The 17,570-nt window shown below is 46.3% G+C and overlaps 1 pseudogene; it reads right to left on the reverse strand.

Moving 5' to 3' along the window:
• Positions 1 to 8,958: 8,958 nt before the first annotated feature.
• On the reverse strand, positions 8,959 to 13,077 carry LOC122921704 (annotated as a pseudogene).
• Positions 13,078 to 17,570: the final 4,493 nt, after the last annotated feature.

Raw genomic sequence — 17,570 nt, forward strand, 5'->3', positions numbered from 1 at the left:
TAAATACCTGGGACTCCAGGTTCAATCATTGTGGAGGAAGATTTCCTTCAAGCCATAGTCAATGATACAGTGGCAAATTCTGTACAATGTGCGGTCGATGCCACCATGTCTTCACTACAAAATGTTATTGCACAATCTGTGGCCATGGCTATTACTAATGCACAAACCACGCAAACGTCTAAAGACCCTTCTACCCCGTCCGACCAATTTTGGTCTACGGAGGAATCCACTTCCCGTTTAGCGGAAGGTAAGAAAAGGGGGTAAAGCCTCTCTTAAAAGGCGCTAATTTACTGATCCCAATCCTAAAAAATTGCAAAAATTACATGATAAATGGGATCAGGATACGTCTAAAGCTTTTTCAAAAAGCACAATTACCGCTGCTAAAGCAGTCAACATTGAACCCTCCCCCCCTAAGGTTGTCAACATGAAGCAGGCTTCTAAGGCTTTGAGAGTTAAGCCAGATTCATATAACTCTTCTCCTTCTGAGTCCTCCCTAGATGAGGCTGATAATTCTGACATTGACAATATGTCCCTGTATGAGGACGTTTCTGATGAGGGAGACAAAATTTTGGGAGAAGAAGAAAGTTCTTCATCCCTTATCTTAGATGGGTCAGGTGTCCCTTTCTTTGACCCAGGGATGATCAAACATCCTAGGTCAGGAGAATGGGTACCACAACCTCAAGTTTCCAAATTTTTTTCTTTATGGCTCAAAAAAACATTAGACAAAACAGTGAGAAATAACCTATGTTCAGAGTGCCCTAGGCCCACACTTCCACATAAAGTTGTGGATACCTTGGAAATAGATCCAACTCTTATAAAATATTTATCCAAATCTGGCAAAAATCCCAAAAAAGGAGTTGATCGTTCTTTCAGGTCGATCCAGGACAGACTAGGACGTTGTCGGTCCGTTGACAAAAATATTAGATTTAACTGAACAGGCCTCTATCTCTGGTAATCCAGTAGACTTATCAGTCCTGAAGGGCTGGTCTCAAAGGGCTATATGCTTATTGGGTAACACCAATGCATCTATATGCATGGAAAGAAAGAGGTCTATCCGATTAGACCCACAACTAGTACACCTGGCCACTACAGACAATACCCCATCTTCAGAAGGTTTTCTCTTTGGAGATTCCTTTGTGAAGGACATAAAGAAATGTGTAGGACCCAAACATCTTTAATAGGAGGAGAGGCCCTCCCCCTTCAACCAGAACATGGGCATCGGACTCGCTTTCAGCTTCTGCGCATGCGCCCGGCACCAATAGCTTTCTATTGGGCATGCGCCGGATCTCGGAAGGTCGGGGACTGCAGAAGCCGCCCAGCTAAGTGAATATTGATGAGCTGGGCGGCGCTTCAAAAACGTCGGTTTGGCTGAGGCTGGCTGGGCGCAAGAGAAGCTGAAACCCCGCCCCTTGGGCAGAAAGAACAGCGATTAGTTCAGGTTATAAAATGTGAGTTTACTGTATTCATAATGTGGACAGGGGGGATACTTATATGTTTTTAATGCACATTAGAAGACCTGTGCATGGATATGTACAGCTAATTATGGTTATTGGGCCTGTCAGTGTCCCTTTAATGTCTACTGATCAGCCATCTCTTTTTATCATCCCCCTATCCAGGCTTTACCAATAGGCAAACACCCTGTAGTTTGCAAACTAATGAAGGGCATTCGATTTTGAAGACCTCCCGTTCCCAAATATAACTCTACTTGGGACGATAATGATCTCCTCCCTTTGAAGTTGTTATCCTTTAAATTAGCCGTGCTATTATGTCTCAAATCTTTTAAACGTATTTCAAATGTCCGTTCATTAGACATATCTCGTAGACAATTCTTACCACAAGGAGTTCAGTTTTCTATTGTCCGTCGTACAAAAACTAATATTTCTTCTGTTTTTTACACTGCTTTCCCTCTACAAGAAAAACTTTGTGTGGTTAGGTGTCTACAATCCTTCGAACGTAGAACTTTACCTCTTAATCCATCGGTATCCCAACTCCTCATTTCATATTGCAGACCCCATTTACCAGTGTCACCGGCAACCTTAGCTAGATGGGTCTCTGAAACTATGTCCTTAGCTGGGGTGAACACTTCTCTTTTTGGAGCACATTCCACTAGAGGAGCTATGTCCACTAAAGTTAGACAAGCCGGAGGTTCCCTATCAAACATTCAAAAAGCGGCCAACTGGTCCTCTGAATCAACATTTAAAACCTTTTATTTCCGACCGGAATCACACGTTTCCATGGTATTATTCAGTAACCATTAGTTAGGTATTGATAACTTTTGTTTACAGTCATATTATAGAGCATAAGCTTTGAACTTGCATAATGGAGTCTCCAGTCTTGATTTAAAATGGAAGATTTTCCTAGTTTTAATGGGTACTACCCTCTGTAGTGCAGGCAACTGTCTCCTGCTCCTCCTCCTCTTCATCGTCCAATTTGCGCTGAGAAGACGAACTGAGGGTGGTCTGGCTATCACCCTGTGTAATGTCTTACCCCATTTCCACCTCTTCCACATGCAAAGCATCGGCCTTAATTGTGAGCAGCGAGCGTTTAAGTAGACACAGAAGTGGGATGGTTACGCTGATTATAGAATTATCGCCGCTCATCATCTGTGTTGATTCCTCAAAGTTTCTTAAAACCTCACAGAGGTCAGACATCCATGTGCACTCCTGCTGCTCACAAAGCCTGGCCAACTGTCACGGTGGGGAGTGGGGGAAACCCCCCACCGTATAATGTCAACGGGATAGGGGTAGCAGCTAGGCCAGAACGCCGAGATCAGGGAGCAGGTCACCTCCTATTGTGTCTCTAATCCTCGCCCTAACTCCTAACCGTATGAGCGGACCTTGATGGTAGGACGGCTCATACACTGGAAACCTTTGGCCCTGAGAATCCCTCACAAAGGAGCAGGGGAAAGACGACTTGTTCTTCCCAGACACGGATGAACAGGAGTCTCAAATGGCCTAGCAGCAGGACTGGGCAGATAGAACACCCTGGACTGGAGCAGAGCTCCAGCACCAACAACAGCTGAAGTACAACTGACTCCAGCCAGGAAGCCACAGGAGATAAAACTCAAATGACCACACCCAGTCAGGGAGTTAACCCTTACAGCACCAGACAGGGAAAGGCTACAACTTAAAGGCGAAGTGCACACACCGGCCAACACGCAATACATTGCCCCTGGCAACAGCATGCATGGCAACCATGTCACGGCGCACACAGCCAAAGCCGAGACACTGCCACCACATGCCTTAACAGCAACACGTTGCCACCGGCAACCGCAAGCATGGCACAAGTGTCACGGCGCACACAGCAAAGGCCGTGACACCAACGTGTGGAACATCGGGTTCCAGCGTCTGCTCACGTCGCACAACAGCTGGTGAGCTGGCAATTTCAAGCGCTGCTGCAGCATTGACAGACCGGCTAAAGCTATCGATGACTTGCGGAAATGTGCACACGAGCGGTTTTGAGAAACCACTGAACCACTAAGTTTAAGACGTGGGCTAGGCATGGGATGTCTCTGAGCTTCCCGAGCTCCAAAGCCGCCACCAAGTTACGGCCATTATCAGACACAACCATGCCTGGTTCTAGGTTGAGTGGCGAGAGCCACAGCTCAGTCTGGTCTCTTATCCCCTGCCACAGCTCTGCGGCGGTGTGCTGTTTGTCCCCTAAGCATATCAGCTTCAGCACGACCTGTTGCCGCTTCCCCACTACAGTGCTACACTGTTTCCAGCTACTGACTGATGACTGACTGGTGCTGCACGCGGATAATTCGGAGGTGGAAGTGGAGGAGGAAGCTGAGGAGGAGAAGTGGGGATTGGAGCCACTAACGTAGGTGCTGGTGGAAATTCTGATCGACTTAGGGCCCGCAATCCTTGGCGTGGGTAGCACCTGTGCCATCCCAGGGTACGACTCGCTCCCGGCCTCCACAACATTCACCCAGTGTGCCATCAGGGAAATGTAGCGTCCCTGGCCGAATGCACTTGTCCATGGTTAAGTGGACCTTCCCAGTAACTGCGTTGGTCAGGGCACGTGTGATGGTACGGGACACATGTTGGTGTAAGGCGGGCACGGCACATCTTGAAAAATAGTGGCGGCTGGGGACTGCGTAACGTGGGATGGCCGCTGACATGAGGCTGCGAAAGGCCTCATTGTCCACGAGCCTAAATGGCAACATTTCCAGGGTTAGTAATTTGGAAAGCTCCGCATTTAGTGCTATGGCCTGTGGGGTGGCTGGGTATTTGCACTTGCGTTCAATTGCCTGGGGTAAGGACATTTGACGCTGCGCTGGGACACGGAAGTGAATGTGGTCACTGATGGTGCTTGCGAATGTCCAGGTGCAGGGCGGGAGGCATCCAGGCCTGCGCCTTTGACAGGGGATTGGCCAGCATGTAACACAGGGGGAAGAGGAGGCAGTGGTGTGGCCCGCAGACACAGATAGTGGACCCAGGCATTCGGCCCACCTATTACGGTGCTTTGATGCCATGTGGCGGATCATGCTGGTGGTGGTGAAGTTGCTAGTGTTCACGCCCCTGCTCATTTTTGTATGGCACAGGTTGCAAATTACAAGTCTTTTGTCGTCCGCACTTTCCTCAAAAAAGCGCCAGACTGCGGAACACCTACCCCTTGGCAAGGGAGATTTCCGCAAGGGGATGCTCCGGGGAACAGTTGCGCTTTCCTACCTTCCCAGGTTGGGTCAGTGACTTCATCGTCCACCACCTCCTCTTCCACTTCCTCACACTGCTCATCCTGCTGACTTGTTGACTTAACCACAACCTCAGTGATTGACAAATGTGTCTTATCCTCTTCCTCAAGCTCTTGAGACAGTAATTGCCGTTGAGTTATTGGCAAATGTGTCTCATCATCATCCACCTCATTAAACAGTAATTGCCGTTCCCCACTGTCATCTTCTTGTGGATGCTCAAGAGTTTGGGAATTAGGGCACAAGATCTGTCCCTCTTCGAGCGTGCTTGGCGAGAGGGCCAAATCAAAGAATGACGCTGAAAAGAGCTCCTTGGAATATCCGAGTGTGGGATCATCTGTTTGCCCAGACTCTCCATGGTGGGAGGAAGGAGGCTCAGGGTGAGGATTGTGTTGAGTAGACTCTTGGCTACTGAGACTGGACTTAATGGAAGACAGGGTGGTGCTTAACCGACTGGAAGCATTATCTGCTGCAATCCAACCGACCGACCACCTGGTTGCACTGGTCTGATTTTAAGAGTGGTGTCCTGTGCTGTCCTGGAAACTGGGACATGAAGCTAGGTATCGTGGATGATGGTTTTTCTTGTGCTCTGGCAGCAGGCATAGTTTCACCACGGCCTCTGCGTGCACCATCAGCATCACGGCAGCGGACACTGTCTACGGAAAAAATACACTAGATGTCAGATATTTTTGGATGCGCACACTTTAAAATACGAAACCGCGCTAGCCACGGTTAAGTACCCTCAAAGTCAAACAATAGAGAAGCCCTGGTTGGGCCAAACCAGACAACCCTGGATGATACCAGTATATAACACCATGAAATAAGAAACACTCTCACCCATCAGTGGCTGTAGATTCTGGTATACTCTCCCAGTGAGGCGGGCTTCCAAGCGGTGGGTTCCCCAGATTGAAGGATCAAGTAGACTGAAGTACCATAACGATTCCCCCCCTCCCGAGGAGACTGCCTAGTCCCTTTTGGTGCACTGTCAGAATCAGAAAAGTCTGTTTCAGTCGAGGATTGGTCGGTGTTGCCACCCACAGTATCCCTTCTATTGGCAATAGAGGAGTAGATCCTATTTTCTTTGAAGTCTGCTAAATCCCTCACAAATTGGCAGTGCTTGCGTTCCTTGAGATGGTATTGATATTTCTCAAGGAAATTTTGCTGTTGTTTCTCTTTATTTACAAACTCCGCCTCCTGTGAGAACGTTTGAGCAACCTCAATACCCGCAGTTAGTTTTTGATTTAGAGTTTCCACATTTTTGTATCCGCCCCTCCTGTGGGCCGCTTGCGGTTGAGCGCGGCGGCCTCTGGAGCTGCGTTCCACGGCCAGTTAGGTACTATCACTTGACCTTTGTCATGTGGAGCGCGGTGGCTTCCTGCGCTGCGTTCCTGTATCAGCTGGTGGGGCATAGCGCCGTTGTGCGCTGCGTCCGACGTAATGCGTTCCACTGGTCACGTGTGTTGCATTACACTGCACCACGAGACTGAAATGGGCGGTCCTGGACTATTGCCGCGCTGACTGATGCCTTTAAAAAGCCCCTGCAGGTAGGCACTCCATGTTGATAGCCCTGTTATGTTGACCTTGTACTTTGGGCCTCACATGGACCAACAGTTACTTTAAGCAGGCTTCACCCACGGGTGTGCTAGTGCTTTGGTCCAGTTGTGGTTCTTGGGTGGCCTTGGTCCCACTGACCTGGCCTCTCTCTTGGAGCCTCTCTTTCTTTTTATTTGATAGCTCCAGCCACTGCCAACTTTTTGTTTATATTTACCCCTTTTAATGCAAGCTCTTTTTGCTTGCCACCCTAATTGTACATCTCCCCTGATGAGTTCATGTGGAATGAAACGTGACACGTCGGGAGCTCACTTTTAGCAGGGTGTACTAGAGATACTGCCCGATATCAGGGAAAGGTATCCGGACGGGGTCGCCCCTTGCGGGGCAAGCACTTGGTATAGATAGGTAGGGTGACACTAGTCCCTGCCCCTTTGTTAGGGTCAATTAGGGACTTATACTCCTGACTCCTATCCACGCTGAAGCTGCATTTTTGGCACCTCCTCTGAATGGTACTTCAGTCTACTTGATCCTTCAATCTACATGAATCTGGGGAACCCACCGCTTGGAAGCCCACCTCACTGGGAGAGTATACCAAGATCTACAGCCACTGATGGGTGAGAGCATTTCTTATTTCATGGTGTTATATACTGGTATCATCCAGGGCTTGTCTGGTTTGGCCCAACAATGGCTTCTCTATTGTTTGACTTTGACATTACTTACCCGTGGCTAGCGCGGTTTCGTATTTTAACTATAACTATTAAATGTTACGTTTTATCTCCCTTTGTCCCTTCTCTGGGGATCAGTTTTTGGCATTTAGAATTTTGGGAGGAATTGGCGAAGCAAATTGTTGTACGCTTGGCCTATTGTTGTGTGGTTCAAATGCGCACACTTTACACTGGAGATGTGGCGCAGCTAATGTCAATGTCCGCAGCGGACACTGTCTACGGAAAAAGTACACTGTATGTAACAGATATTTTTTGGATGAGCACACTTTACACAGAAGATGTGGCTCTGCTAATGTCACTGTCCGCAGCGGACACCGTATACGGAAAAAGGACACTGTATGTCACAGATTTTTTGAGGATTCACACACTTTACACTGGAGATGTGGTGCAGCTAATGTCGAGGTCCGCAGTGGCCTAACTATTGTACACTATTTATCGCAGGTTACGCTAAAAATATAGATTGCTGCTGCCACACACAATAGTCCTGAAAAGTTTTGGTGGTAATAATATTCTTAAATCACTCCCTACACTATCTTTCCCTTCTGCTCTCCAGCTCTCCCTGACTAAGAATGAGCCGAACATGCGTCATCGGGTGCTATATAGCACCCGATGATGCGTTCCGGCTAGCCAATCACTGTAACATGGTTACAGCATTACAGTGAGGGTAGTACTTACCTGCACGTTTATTGGCTACGTAGCAGGCAAGAAAAGTGCGGGGCGGAGACTCGAGCATTGCGCTCGAGCACATGCAGTATTTGGCCGAATACCGCTAAGCGCCGAGCAAAGAGATGCTCGAGCCGAGCAGGTGTTCGGCCGAGCATGCTCGATCATCACTAATTATGACCTGACCCTGCGATTTTAGGTCACAGTTACCATGTGCCTAGATACAGTTCTGCACTGAAGAGCAGAAGTGTCCCCAGGAGAAGAAGAAAGGAGACCGAGGGGAGGGGGCCTTCAAAAATTTGTTGTGTGCCTAGTCAGTTCTAGTTATGCCACTGGTACTCATTTACCTTCTGTCTTACTCCTTGGAAGCTACATCTATCAGTCTTCTTCCTGTTCCCCTGTAACTTAATTATTTGCCCCAATTTCTATATTAAAGATGTATATGGACTGGAAAAAATTAGCAGCTGTCAACTGACAGCTGCTTCCTTCACTGAGATTGTCAGAGGTGCTACATAATCTCATGAGAGAGGAAGAAGATGGTTGTCAAGTCTGTAAATATTGTACAGATTTAAAATATAATAAGTGTAACACCCCAGAGTGGTGTTATCACTTCTGCACCTTGCTACTATCTTTTATGGTCTAACCTGTAGGTCACCTATATATTTATTTCCAGGTCCTGTATAATGTGCATATCTATTTCTATGCAACTGTTTATGTTCACGTGTAATGTGCCTGGTTCACCAGCAGGTGGAAGCAAACACGGCAGCGCTATAGTTAGATAGAATGGAACTCACCATTCTATTGCCCCCCTCCTTTGATCAGAAGTGGGCCAGTCCTGCCTGCTACCAGAAGGAGGTGTGGGGCAGTTCTAGTTTGGGCTGGTTGAGACTCCATGTTGGAGCTGCCAGGATTCTTACCTATTCCTTGGCTGAAGATAAGTCCAACTAAAAAGTGAACTGCAGCATAAAGAGGAAGCCAAGTTACCAAGTCAGCTTGTCAGTACAGCAAAGTGAGAGAAGGATAGAGCAGAGTTGAGTTTGCCTGCCAGTTTAATGCTAACTCCTGCTGGAACCAATACAAAGCCTGAAACTGTTTGGAGAAATGTTTGTTAAAGTAAACCTGCCATTGAACTTCATCTCAAGGTCTGGACTCCCAATCCCTCAATTTTTCCCACCATTTATTGCTTCTGAGCCAAAGCCTGGGGTCCAGCGGTATCGCATACGCATAATGATACAGTAGGCCACACTACACCACTCGGTATTCCTACACCTGGGTCTCGTTATAGGAGGGCCCTGGGGGGAGGCACCTGTTGCATCAGAACACTGATATACTTTAGCATTTTATTCAAAGAAATGTTAGGAGGGAATCATTTCTGTGGGTTGGCAATTCTTCCAAAGAAGAGAAAGCATTTACAGTTGTTGTCATACAATGCGAAAATGAAAGGATGATTAAATTCAACGCTAGGAGGAAGCATAGTGGGGATTGCCTCCACCACGGTGGCACCTGCCGCTTCTGTCCCCTTCTCATCCACACTGAGCACAGCTTTATGGACAGCCTACAGAGGTTGGGAGAAAGGTTTTAGTAAAATCTTTGGTGGGTATATAACCATAGGTAGATAGATAATAGATGGATAGATAGATAGAGATAGATAGAATAAAGTAGGGAGAAGTACTGGTAGATAGATAGATAGATAGATAGATATAGATGGATAGATAGATAGATATATAGAGATAGATAGAATAAAGTAGGGAGAAGTACTGGTAGGTAGATAGATAGATAGATAACTCACTTTTGAAATCTTTATGGTGGCTTCTTCAGTAATCCCAGAAAAATCATGCGCTGTCTGAGAAAACATTTGCTAAGCCCATTTTACTTAATGTTTCTTGCAGGTTGACAGTGCCGGAGACAGAGAATTTGGGAAGTTTTAACTCCACCAACCTGTGTGAAAAGAACAACGGATGATAATGGACCCCATAACATAATGTGCAGATTAAGGACAAGCAAATGAATGCCTTATGAGCCAATCAGGGAGGCAGTAGGCAGAGAGATGTCTATGCTGACCAAGAAGAAGCGCCATACTGTGTTCAGCTTCTGAACTTGGGGCAGTGTGTGTTGCATTGCATTGACAAAACAAATTAAAAATAAAGATTACAGAGCCACAAACAACTATTGTTCTGTGATTACTGACAATATAGGGAAAGCATAGGCAAAGAATACAAATACGCTCTTACCGATTACGCATTGATGTCTTCCATTTGTCAAATTCTTCTTTGTTATAATTTTGTTCCACTTTGGACAACTCTCCTTCATTTGGCAGAATGAAATAGGCTTTGGCGCCTCCCTTGTAGGGTATGGAGACCAAGGTGGCCTCATTGTGAAAAGCCACATCATAAAATCCCGTTCTGCTCATGAAAGGCACCTTCACCGTTGTGTTCTTATTGATGTGAAAGTCTCCTTCTTTTGTCCATTCCTCTTCAAATGGATGTTGCCATTGTCCTATGGAGAAATGAAGAGAAAATGAATATGAGGTTATTGTAGCTGGGTAGAGTGGCAGCCTAATTGGAGTAGAAATCAATGATCAGCTAACGAACCAACTAGTTCACCCAAAGGGTACGGTCACACGGTCAGGTTTCTGCATGCAGCTGTGAAAGCCAATATTAGGAGTAGATCATAAAAGCAGAGAAAGTATAAAATATGACTTCTCTTTTTTGTCGTTTTTTTTAATTCACTCCGGGTTTTGGCTTCCAAAAGTGCATGCAGAAACCTGAGTGTATGGCGGTACTGTAAGTGGCACCTTCTGGCCAATCTTTCATTCTGAGAAGGGAAGAAATTTTTAAATGTTTTCTCAAGCCTGCCTTACACAGATGACAATTTATATCTGCAGTGTGACCTAAGAGTCATCTATGAGATTATATGTACGAGCAATCTCATCAGCCACAGGAGACAGTAAACTGGCTCATCCACAGACATGTCCAAAAAGAACATAATTGCCACAGAGCAGCCTGGCAAATGTATTTTTGGCACATAGAAGTATGCGTTCAACTTCTTAATGATGGGCGTCAAAAATTTACCATTTTCATGACTTTTATCTTATGTGTATGGGCAGCATCTCTAAAAAGCTATCAGGGCACTATTTTGGGTGTAGAAGCAATAGATTCACATTAGGCTATATGCACACGACCGTTGTGTGTTTTGCGGTTCGCAAATTGCGGAACTGCAAAACACGGATGGCGTCCGTGTGCATTCCGCAATTTGCGGAACGGCATGGACAGCCTTTAATATAACTGCCTATTCTTGTCCGCAAAGCGCGGACAAAAATAGGACATGTTATATTTTTTGGCGGTCCACGGAACGGAGCCACGGATGCGGACAGCACACGGAGTTGAAGTGAATGGGTCCGCATCCGAGCCGCCAAAACTGCGGCTCGGATGCGGACCAAAACAACGGCCGTGTGCATGTAGCCTTACTCTGACAAGTGGACTATGTGTTATAAAGTAATAGATTACCTCTAAAATAAATGTAGCTGATGAGGTAAAGAATAGCATCCTGGTCTACACTGTCCAGCAGCTCAGCAATCTTCCCATGGGTGTTCTTCTCCACATAGCTGTTAATCTGATTTCTTGCTTCTTCTGTGTTTTTGAAATCAGTAGAAAATGCCTCTGAGTGGTAGAGCTTCTTGGATTTATCTAAGAACGTCTCAAGAATCTTGTGTTTCTTGGAAAGGAAGAGAGCATTCCCATTGCTAAGCTGTAGCTCTCGGTCTACATTATTCAGAAGAACCAGAAGATTGTGAAAACATTCATGAATTTCTTCTTCTGAGATCTCAGAGGTGTTGAAACGGAGTCCTTCTATGATCTGTGAGTGAGTCTGAGCCTTAGCACCAAGGGACAGGAAAGTAAATGCAGTTAAAATATTGAAAGGGGAGAAGACAATGTTCTCAGAAGGATGATCTAGCGCTACATGTCGAAACAGGTCGAAGGAGAATTTGGAATTGTAATCAGCTATCTTGTGGCAGGGCAAGGACTCGTTATGGTGATGGTGTTTCCCTTTCTTGTGATGGCCATCTTTGTGATCATGGTGGTCATGATCGTGTTTGTGATCATGGTGGTCATGGTCATGTTTGTGATCATGGTCGTCATCATTGCCTTCTTTATTGTGGCCTTCTTGATGGTCAGCAAAGACCAATGTAAAAAGTAGAGCAGTTCCCAAAAATAGAAGGACCCTCATGTTCCTGGAAGACAAAAAAACATATAGAAACATAGAAACATAGAATGTGTCGGCAGATAAGAACCATTTGGCCCCTCTAGTCTGCCCAATATACTGAATACTATGTATAGCCCCTGGCCCTATCTTATATGAAGGATGGCCTTATGCCTATCCCATGCATGCTTAAACTCCTCCACTGTATTTGCAGCTACCACTTCTGCAGGAAGGCTATTCCATGCATCCACTACTCTCTCAGTAAAGTAATACTTCCTGATATTACTTTTAAACCTTTGCCCCTCTAATTTAAAACTATGTCCTCTTGTAGCAGTTTTTCTTCTTTTAAATATTCTCTCCTCTTTTACCTTGTTGATTCCCTTTATGTATTTAGCAGTTTCTATCGTATCCCCTCTGTCTCGTCTTTCTTCCAAGCTATACATGTTAAGGTCCTTTAATCTTTCCTGGTAAGTTTTATCCTGCGATCCATGTACCAGTTTAGTAGCTCTTCTCTGAACTCTCTCCAAATTATCGATATCCTTCTGGAGATATGGTCTCCAGTACTGCGCACAATACTCCACATGAGGTCTCACTAGTGCTCTGTAGAGCGGCATGAGCACCTCCCTCTGTCTACTGGTAATGCCCTCACTATACACCCAAGCATTCTGCTAGCGTTTCCTGCTGCTCTATGACATGGTCTGCCTACCTTTAAGTCTTCTGAAATAATGATCCCTAAATCCCTTTCCTCAGATACTGAGGTTAGGACTGTATCACTGATGTTATATTCTGCTCTTGGCTTTCTACGTCCCAGGTGCATTATCTTGCACCTATCAACATTAAATTTTAGTTGCCAGATTTTTGACCATTCCTCTAGTTTTCCTAAGTCCTTTTCCATTTGGTGTATCCCTCCAGGAACATCAACCCTGTTACAAATCTTTGTGTCATCAGCAAAAAGGCCTTCTGCAATTTCGCTGATTAAGATATTAAACAATATGGGTCCCAGAACAGATCCCTGAGGTACCCCACTGGTAACAAGACCTTGGTCTGAATATACTCCATTGACTACAACCCTCTGTTGTCTGTCCCTCAGCCACTGCCTAATCCATTCAACAATATGGAAGTCCAAGCCCAAAGACTGAACTTTATTGATAACCCTTCTATGTGGGACAGTATCAAAAGCCTTACTAAAGTCTAGATAAGCCACCATCCTCCTCTGACTCCTCTTCACACTCCTGTTGACTTGTCTCAGATGGAATAGCCCCCCCTGGGAATTCATTCAGCATTGTGACTTCCTCATCTTCAAGCTCCTGCTCCAGAAAGAAGGCATAAGGTACGATGTCACTGATGGAGCCCTGGCTGCGACTGACCAGCTCGGTAATTTCATCAAATGGCCACAGAAGTCTGCATTCATCGCGCATGAGCAGCCACTGGCACTGTGAAAAAAAAAAAAAGCTCCCCAGAACCTGTCCTGCTGCAGAGTTTGCACAGGTAGTCATAAACGGCACGTTGCTGCTGGAGCAGCCTATCAAGCATATACAAGGTGGAGTTCCAGCGCGTCGGGCTGTCACAAATCAATTGTCTGACGAGCAGGTGGTGTCGCCGCTGAACGTCAGCAAGGCGAGCCATGGCCATGTAAGACCTTCTAAAATGGCCAGAGATTTTTCTGGCCTGCCGTAAGACATCCTGGACCCCGGGGTATTTGGCAACGATTTGCTACATGACTAAGTTCAGGACGTGTGCCATGCACTGCATGTGTGTCATTTTTCCCTGTTTCAGCTGCGCTCAGCAGATTGGCACCGTTGTCGCACATCACTTTACCAACTGTCAAATTGAGCGGGGTTAGCCACTGATCGCCCTGTGACCGCAGAGCTGAAGGCAGGACCGGTGTGGCTCTTGGCTTCCAGGCACAACAGCCGCAGCACAGCATGGCAACGTCTCACCTAGCATGTTAAATAGGTTCTGGGGAGCTTGGGGGGTGCAGCGGAAGAGGCGGTAACAGTGGAAAAGGAGGAGTCAGCCAAGGAGGAGACAGAGGATGGAGGAGGAGAAAAAGAGGCAGACCTGCATGCAATCTGTGGCGGTAATACCAAATCCACACGGGTGACACAGGTTACATGCTTGACGGCCGTCAGAAGGTTCACCCAGTAGGCAGTAAAAGTTATGTACCTTCCCTGCCCGTGTTTGCTAGACCATGTGTCTGTGGTCAGATGTATCTTGGCACCGACACTGTGTGCCAGAGATATATTCAATTGCTGTTGAACATGGCCATATAGCTCGGGGATGCCCTTCTGGGAGAAATATTTCCTTCCAGGGACTTTCCATTGCTGTGTGCCAATGGCCCAAAATTTTCGAAAGGCCTCCGAGTCCACCAGTTTATATGGAAGTAGTTAGCGGGCTAGCAGTTCCAACAAGCCAGCTGTCAGCCGTTGGGCAAGAGGGTTATCTGGCGTCATTAACTGTTTACGCTCGAACATTTGGGTCATGGAAGCCTGCCTTCTGCCAGAAGAACGCGACAACTACAGGGTGAAAGGTGGAGTGGAGGACAAAAGGGAGGAGAGAGGAGAAGGAGAAGAGGCAGGACGTGGAGCGCCCGGAGTGTGGCTTTGTGGGTTCTGACGGCATTGCTCCCACTGGGCTCGGTGATGGGAGCCAGGTGCCTTCTTAGGGCAGTTGTCCCTGGGTGAATGTTGGGCGTACTTATGCGTTGATAGCAAAGGCTGCAGATTGCAACACTATTGTCAGCAGCTAACACGTTAAAAAAAGCCCACACTGCTGAGCCATGTTCCGGCGTCCTGGGAGCGCAAGATGTGACCCTTAATCAGTATTTTGGGGAAGCAGGTATATAGAACCCCTTAATCAATATTTGGTGGTGGAAGCAGGTATATCACCCCCCTCAATCAGTATTTTGTGGAAGCAGGTATATCGCACCCCTCAATCAGTATTTTGTGGAAGCAGGTATATCGCACCCCTCAATCAGTTTTTTGGGGGGCAACAGGTATATCACACCTGAGGTGTTCCAATAGCGCTTGTCCCTCTATATACCTGCGGTATCGCAGCAGAACCGCACACAACTGCTACACAATACATATGCACTATATACTTTCTATGTTAGAAAGTATATTATAGGTTAATCACACCCTTCAATCAGTTTTATCTGGGGCAACAGGTATATCACACCATTTGCAATTAGTTATTCCAATAGCGCTTGTCCCTTTATCTATCTGCAGTATCGCAGCAGAACCGCACACAACTGCTGCACAATACAAATGCACTATAGTATACCTTCTATGTTAGAAAGTAATTATAAGCATATCACACCCCTCAGGGTATCACACTTATCAATAGCACACCTATACCAGTCCTTAACTATTAGCTAGCGTTTGGTGTCCCTAACAGCCTGTCCCTGCTCCACAAAGCAATCTCTCCCTACACTGGCAAAACACAGAATGTAAAATGATGGCCAGATCGGGTTCTGTTATAGGGTGGGGGTGCGTCCATGCGCTAAAACATCTCAATTGGCTGGCCTGTCCCACCTGATGGATGTGTCATGGGTCAAAGTTTGGCGCAGTGCAAAAGAATATGGCGCATGAGAACATCACCATATGTTCCCATGTTCGGCGAATCGCAAACGAGCAAAGTTCGCTGCGAAACGACCGCCGGGCGAACAGCAAGGCCATCTCTATCTGCCTGTTGAGCCCCATAAATGACCATAAAATCAGAACTTCAAAAATTGTCCATCATGTTTATTGTCCATCAGTGTCTATAGTCAGGACAAGTTTCATATCATAAAATTACATTAACTACAAAAAACATCAAGATGGAACAACTGCAAGATACAAGCAACTAAGGCACCAGTAGAAAAGAAGACTATCAATAATGTCTGCACATAGACAAGGAGAATTAGCTCCAAACTCAGGAGACTAAAAACATAATACTCACCAGCAGCTTGTGGAGGTCTCTGGGATGTGTGGAATAGTACAGCTGCCTCCGTGAGTATATATATTCTACAGGTTATTTACTCTCATCATTGTGAAATGATGAAGCTCTTCAACTTTGATTCCAGAGACCTTGTGACTGAAATTTTTAATCAATTAAGTAAAGTTAAGCGATGATGCAAGAAACGAGAACATTCTGTATATCACCTTTGTCCAAAACTGATAATGTCCAAATATGATGCAACATTACCTTCTAGAATAGGGCTAAATCCATAAATCCTTGAGTTTTTCTATTCAATCAAAATGGATATCATTACAGTATTGTCACTCATATATCTTATATGTAATGTAAGGCACCAACGAAACAGACCAGTAAGGATGAAGTCAAAGGGGTTTATTAACAAAATAAACAAAGTCTAGGTAAGCTTCACTGGGCAAATATCAGGCAAACAAAAAACGAAGGAAAGCCAGGAGTAGTCCTGATCCGTGCATAAGTCTCTGTGCAACTTGCCAGGTAAACGAATGCGTAACGGAAAGTCCTGGGTCCCACTGGAAATGAACGGAGTCCCAGCAATCTTTAGTCAGTGGCTAGCAGTACTGACCAGTACCTGAATAAGGAAGGATAACAATGGGCACTGACCGACCTAGGAGGCCGCCTTTTATGTGCCTGCTAACAAATCCCAGGGCGCCAAGTGTCCACTCCTCATAGGTCATGATCCTGCCCCACACCTGTGTACAAGGCTTTGGTCGGTCATTAGTCAATTAGACCAATGCTGGCCCTCTAATCTACTTTTAACTTGCGGCCAGGTGCTATTCCCTTCTCTGGTCGGCGAAGCGCATAAGAAGCGCGTACGTGCGATCGTGTATCCCCATGCAAACCCATTTTCAAGCGTAAATGCGGATGCACGACAGGCTCTGCGAGAGTGCGCGAGCGTGTCAACATGGACACCGGAATGGAATCCGCAATAGGATTCCCCACCTTAAACTTTTGCTCTACAGTGCGATGACGATCAGCAAATTTCTTCTGTTGCGCCACCGCACTGCGGAGACTCCGCTGAACCAACGACCAAATGGGACCACCACTGATGAATCAGTGGAGGGCCCGGCCAGAGAAGAGAGCCTTGGATCCCTGCACCCCACGCACCTGAATGGAGACATCTTAGTGGAAGCATGCTCAGAGTTGTTATTAGCCACCTCCGCGAAGGGTAGATGCGCGGCCCATTCCTCCTGGCAGTATGACACGAAGCACCGGAGATATTGCTTCAGGGTCTGGTTAGTCCTTTCCGTCTGACCGTTGGTTTCTGGGTGAAAAACTGAAAGAGAAAGACAAATTTATACCCAACCGGGAGCAGAAAAAACGCCAGAACCGAGAGATGAATTGAACACCATCTGAAACAATATCATCCAGCGCTCTGTGTAATCGAAAGACATGATTCAAAAACAGATCTGCCAATTCTCTAGCTAAGGGCAATCCGGGAAGTGGGATAAAATGGGCAATTTTACTAAAACTGTCCACCACTACCCAAATTACTGTACTTCCAGAGGACCTTGGCAAATCTGTGATGAAGTCCATGGAGATGTGAGTCCATGGAACCTAAGGAATGGGCAGTGGGAGCAAAGAACCAGAAGGGGCGGACCGAGACGGTGTACATCGAGCACACACACTACATGCCTGGATGTAGGCCTTAACATCATGGACATACTGGGCCACCAAACGTGATGTTTAACAAGGGCAAGTGTTTTCTTAACACCCAGATGCCCTGCAGACTTGGAGTCGTGAAGCTGTTGGATAACTTTTAACTG

The sequence above is a fragment of the Bufo gargarizans genome, chromosome 11, assembly GCF_014858855.1.
Source record: "Bufo gargarizans isolate SCDJY-AF-19 chromosome 11, ASM1485885v1, whole genome shotgun sequence".
Taxonomy (NCBI): Eukaryota; Metazoa; Chordata; class Amphibia; order Anura; family Bufonidae; genus Bufo; species Bufo gargarizans.